Source organism: Gavialis gangeticus, unplaced genomic scaffold (genome assembly GCF_001723915.1).
Source record: "Gavialis gangeticus isolate Ggan-Ray unplaced genomic scaffold, GavGan_comp1, whole genome shotgun sequence".
NCBI classification, from domain to species: domain Eukaryota; kingdom Metazoa; phylum Chordata; order Crocodylia; family Gavialidae; genus Gavialis; species Gavialis gangeticus.
This window is the reverse complement of record NW_017728994.1, coordinates 47,973,414-47,979,289: the sequence shown is the minus strand read 5'-3', so window position 1 is coordinate 47,979,289 and position 5,876 is coordinate 47,973,414. Positions and strand designations below refer to the sequence as shown.

The window sequence follows — 5,876 nt, the reverse complement described above, 5'->3', positions numbered from 1 at the left end:
AGGGAAGTGGTGCTGGCCCCTACCCTGGGGGTCTTTAAGAAGAGGCTGGATGCCTACCTGGCTGGACTCATTTGAGTCCCGTTTTTGTTTTGGGGTTTTGTTGTTCTCCCGCCCTGGCGGGGGGTCGGGCTAGAAGATCTACTAGGTCCCTTCCGACCCTAAATCTATGAAATCTATCCCACTGATATACATTTTGAATACTTGTGAAATGTAGGAGATGGATCTTTCAGTGCTTTCAACTAATTGTTTAAGATAATGATCCATTGAACCCTTATTAACATGTGTGTTTCCACTGAAGTCATACATTTACATAGAAGAGAGCTTTAGGATGAGGCCCGGTTCTTACTCGCATTTTAAGGGATATAAAGCACATGTCTCTGTCATATGCAACCCAGTACTCATTAATGCAGACAGCATTTACTTTACTAAATAATTTTGAGAGCAGACTCATCATGATTATTGTTCCTTCTTTTTGCTTTCCTCCTCTTTTTCACATCTCAGCGTTTTTATTTGGGAATAAAGTATAGTATCCTCAGTGTTTACTTTTACATAGAAGCAATTTATTTTAAAAGTGAATGGAATGTTGCTCCCATAAGGAAAACCGAACTCATCTGAATTTAAAAGTTACAGGTGCATTGAGTGACCCAGAAGCCCGACCTAAAGCAAACACTGTGAAAACTGACCCCCTACCGCAGTCCCTTAGCTATGTGCTGTCAGCCTGTGATACAGACAGCAGAGTGGAGCTGGACTGAAGGAGTTTAGCAAAGTAGTGAGCCAGGTTGGTAAATTGGTTGGTAGTTGGTAGTACTTTTGCTGTCAGCAAACTGAGGCAGAAGGCCACTTCTCATTTTTCACTTTGAGTTGCAAGCATCAGTCAGTCAGTGCCCTGAGGATGTTCAAGTGCAGGTCAGTAAGTCATTGCATTTTACTTATCTGGACAAAGTGTTTGGTTGCTTGGATTTGCTGAAAAATATTCTTGCATCTCTCTTCTTCTGTTAAAATAAAAGTAAAATAAATTGCCAAATTGGGAGCATAAAGAATGCTACCGAGACCCTATTTGCAGTGGAGAGTAGCCGGTGACCTTTCCCCACTACTGGTTCCCTTCCCCTGGTTCCGATTTAGTTTTTTAACATGTTCTTTTGTATGTATTTTAACCACCTTGCAAAATCACTTTGACATTTTAGTAACCAGTATAAAGGTCATCTTACTTACACCATAGCATTCAGGATGACGGGGATGATGAAAATCTGATGACACTTTTACTCATCTGTTGGGAAATATGCATATTCCATGCACATATAAATAAATAGGTGGGAAGAGATTAACAAGACTGATCATAAAAAAAAAAAAGTCTGCAATGGAAGCCTGCACTGAAAAGGTCAAAACATGTTGAGAGGTATTTTCTAAAACCACTGTACTGTGATGTTCAGAAACAGCTGGAATTGTGTTGCTTCCTTTTTTTTATCAAGCCAGTTAGAAGGAATTCATTCCCGCAGCTCCAAGGAGCTCTGCACTGTTGGGAACATGTCAGCACAGGCTCTCTCTTATCAGTTTTGACATGTCCAATCACAGAATATCAGACAGTTTGTTCCAGGGCTCATATAAAGTTAACAAAATAGCCTCAATGAATCAGTCAGTCAGCACTCTCATGCCACTTTGCTTGTCAGGAAGCAACTGGCAGATTCTTTCCTTCATCCATCCCCAAGGTATGTAACAGCTTTCAAAAGTTGGATCTTCAAGACTGCATACCATATTTATGCAAATCCAAGATGATCCTGAATTTAAGATGACCCCCCAATAATTAGATTTTGTACATGGAAATTTATAAATTTGTTCATAATTTGTTACACATTTGTTATAATATTCTATGTATAAACTCTAATTATTGGGGGTCATCTTGTGCCCTGCCCCCCACTACTGCAGCAGGGAGGCAGTAGGGGGCAGGCAGTGGGGAGATAGTGGGGGAAGACAGTGGAGGGCCAGGTGGTAGCGGGTCAGGGCTGCCCCCCCATCTCCTTATACTCAATTCCAAGGCAAGGGGTCTTTCCCCCCCATGTTAAATGGGGAAAGAAACCTCATCTTAGGCTCAAGTAAATGCAGTAATTGGGGCACCTTTGAAATCCAAACCAAAGGGAAGGCTTCTGTCCCACAGACTCTTTCAGATGTGGTTTCTGAATAGCCATGCATACTGAGTTTCTCCTGATTTCAAGTCCTGCTATCACTAAAATCAGTGAGAAAGCTCTTACTGGATTTAATGCACAGAAAATTGGTCCCATAATGGTAGTCACAAGTGACATATTTTTTAAACACAAATAAAGCATAATATAGGATAATGGAAAATTTTAAATATATTTTATTTTTTAAGTGATCTCTTGGCCTTTATTCCTTGACCCTTTTTTATTTGAGTACAGAATATAAGAGGGAACCTTTCATCTTGTTCATATTATCTTTCAGTTTAGCTGGTTACAGAGGGGAGAAATGGGAAGGAAAAGGTAGAGAGAGGAAACATCATACGTGGATTCACAGATTCATAGATTAAGGGTCAGAAGGGACCTAGTAGATCTTCTAGCCCGACCCCCCGCCAGGGCGGGAGAACAACAAAAACCCCAAAAACAAGAAACGGGACTCAAATGAGTCCAGCCAGGTAGGCATCCAGCCTCTTCTTAAAGACATCAGCCCATCCCATTGTATCTCCACATAATATATTGTTTTATTTGGTAGAAGCAGCTTTTCAGTGAACCTGGGAAGATCATTTGAGTCGCACAAAATGAACTTGGGTTCTGCTTGTTTCTAGGACAAGGTGGTTGATAGTGAGGTGCATCTAAAGAGAGGAGATTTAATCTCTGATACTACCAAAAACATCATATTGCTCGTAGGTCCATCTGTTCATGAAGCCACGCCAGCTGTATTTGTCCAAGAGAGATGAGACGGAGCAAAAACTTGCTGTCACAGCTGTTTGAAACTACGCTGGTAAATGGTTTTTAATTACATTGCTATTGGAAAGCATATCAAACAATGCTGCATAGCCAGAGTGGAGAACGCTGTGAATATTGCAGAGAAAGTGTCCACAAAATAGATTTATTTCTGGCAATTTACACAGTGATCTTCAAGTGTCCCTCAGCATTATGCATGTCAAGATCAACTGACATTTTGGGGTGATAAGATCTTTGCTGGGAGACTGTTATGCCCTAAGGGCTGACTTGTAACTTCACGTGTAATAATTTGGGTTTTGTAATGGCAACATTTGCCTTTTCTGACTTAAAAACTAGGTCAGAATATGAATTTACTGTGCTTTATCCAGGAAAGGTCCGTGCTGTAATGGCACTTACACACAGATGTGAATTTCACGTAACTTATTTCCTCACCTTCCTGCTTGTTCAGCTGATAAGCCAGTGTAGCTTTCCTAGAACAGGCTGAGTCTTGCAGGGTCTGACCGTTAGAGATAGAGCACAGGGCAGGAAACATTTCATCAAACCTTGTTGTTGACATAATGAACAAGAAATAAGATGCTGAATTTGGGACAGGGTTATCTGAGAGAGGTGGATTTTCTATGTGCGTCATTTCTTGAGATTCCCCTGACTAATAGGTAAGGGAGTGTTGCAGAAAAAACATGCTCAACCCTTGGGCTAAGGGAGCATTTCATGTAGTTTTGAGCGCTAATGCAGCAGTGCTCTTGGTGAACTTAGACTGGATGATAGCGATTTCTTTCCTGCTTGAGTTAGTTGAGTCATCCTGAGAGAGGTTTTATTGGGAGATTGTGGGGGGAGAAGGGTATAAAGGATGACACCCCCCTCCCCCAAAAACTCACTATTGGCTAGGCACTTGGCATGCTGTTGGTATCATATAAATTATGATGCCCCCCTAAAAAAAGGTCCAACAGGTACCCATTTCATATCTTACTACTAACCTTCTCATGGTTGTATCACCACAATTCTTGTATCTGAAATTGTATTATCCCTGCTTTACCATTGGCAAACCGGGGTGTGAAGGATTAAGTGACTTCCCCAAGGTTGGTAGGAAATTGGTGACAAAGCAAGAACGGGGCCTGGGTCTCTAGCATTTCAGTCCAGCACCTCATTCACAAACTCATCCTTCCTCCTGTGAACTAATGAAGTTTTTGTTAAAGACTTACTATCCCTGTACCTCTTAGTGAGGCGTGGGAGGTCACAGGAAGCAGAATCCTTTGAGATTCTCCACAGATCCTGTAGGAAAGTCTGGAAAGACAAGTATTGGACTCTTGATCTCTCTCAATAGAAAATGTTCAGGAAGGAGCATGTTTTAAAAAAAAAACTCCCTTGACAGAGCATCTCTCTGGGTTATTAGATTAGCCTTAGATTTTGACCACTGTGTCTATTTGCAGATTATTCTTCACCATGGGTGTAAAACATATGGCTTGCAGGCCAGATCTGGTCCACAGAGCCGCACCATCTAGTCCTGGTGCTGCTCCTGGGTCTGATCAGACCCACACAGGGCATGACATGGGGCTGGGTCATGGGCTGGATCTGGTCCACAGATCCCTTCCCCCTCCCTCTTCCCCAGTATACTCAATCCAGCAGCTGCTCCAGCCTCTCAGGGACCCATACTCTGTGCAGTGCTGATCCCCACTGAATGAGTTTTACACCTGCTCTGTATTCTATGCTGAAGCTATTGCAGCCATGTATGCTACTTACACTTCAGTGTGTAGGGTGGGACCCCATAGCCAGAAAGCAGATCCAAGAATACCTTATCCCCTTTCTTTTTCATCAGTTTTTTTTTTAAAACAAATCCAGTGATCTCACAGTGTTTTTGCTTGTTTTGGAAATACAACATGTAGATGAAGCAGAGATTCAAATATAAGATTTTTTTCAGGAGACATTCAGCTAATGAGGAAAGGTGCCAAAATTACATTGCGTCCTCATTTACCTCCAATGTTCTGGAGATGAATAGGGTTTGGCTCACTTGTGAGAGCCACAGTGACGGAGCTGTGTGCCCTCAAAATGAATGTGGTGCCAATCAGAGTTGTGCATCCCGAGTGCTTTGTCAGCTACCACAACTGTTGTGAAAAGCCCCATTAAAGCTTCATTTGCTTCCTGGAGTACAGCCTAATCCCATGAAAGGTGCCATTGTTCTGAAAGACTACAGATCTCCTTCCAAGGGAACTACTGTTGCATAATAGAAGTGTGGGATGGCCATCATTTCCTGGATCAAAAGTTTTATTTGCTCAGGATGGCACGTCTGGTCTTGGTATCTGTGCCTTAGAACCGCAGCTCCACAATATCAGAGATTAATGAACAGGTACCAGATACCTGCACATATCTGAATCCCAATATTGTTTTTGTGGGTGATGAGCTTTTGGGACATTCAGCTCCAATAAGAAGCCAGTTACTGAGAAGAGGGGAGCAATAACTCATTGCTGAACAGCAGGGGGTTATTGTTCTTTGTGACAAGTTTCTTTGTAAAAAAAAAAAAAAAAAAATTAATAACATATGCACACAGATTCAAAGCTGGTGTTTTTAAGCTAGTGTGCAACAAAATCTATAACACAGGGTACATCTACATGTTCATTAATGCACTTTAGGTAATGCACATTAAATCTAGTACCCCTGGGCACCTGTACATGAGTGCAGAGGCTGCTCCAACGTGCTGGAATTCCAATGCTTCAGCCCAGACTTGATTAATGGGGTCTGCTGGAGTGTGGCATTTTCCGCGCTCCAACAGCCTCCTGCATCTCGTGTATCAGCATCCCTGTGCTTAAAAATGGTGTCGGGGCACTTAAAGCGCATCAAACAAACTTTAGTTCAAGTGCCCCCACCACCATTTTTAAGTGCGGGGACGCTGATACACGAGATGCGGTAGCATTTTAATTAGAGCTGCTTGCAGAACTGCTCTAATTAAAG

The 5,876-nt window shown here is 42.2% G+C and overlaps 1 protein-coding gene across 2 annotated transcripts in view; it reads left to right on the top strand.

The window, feature by feature from the left end:
* The first annotated feature begins 630 nt into the window (after window positions 1–630).
* Window positions 631–5,876, top strand: part of NT5C2 (5'-nucleotidase, cytosolic II) — a 74,025-nt gene continuing 68,779 nt past the window's right edge. For both annotated transcript variants that reach the window (XM_019502750.1, XM_019502749.1), the window contains exon 1: window positions 631–778. The gene's annotated coding sequence lies outside the window, so the exon portion shown is untranslated. The remainder of the gene's footprint in view (window positions 779–5,876) is intronic.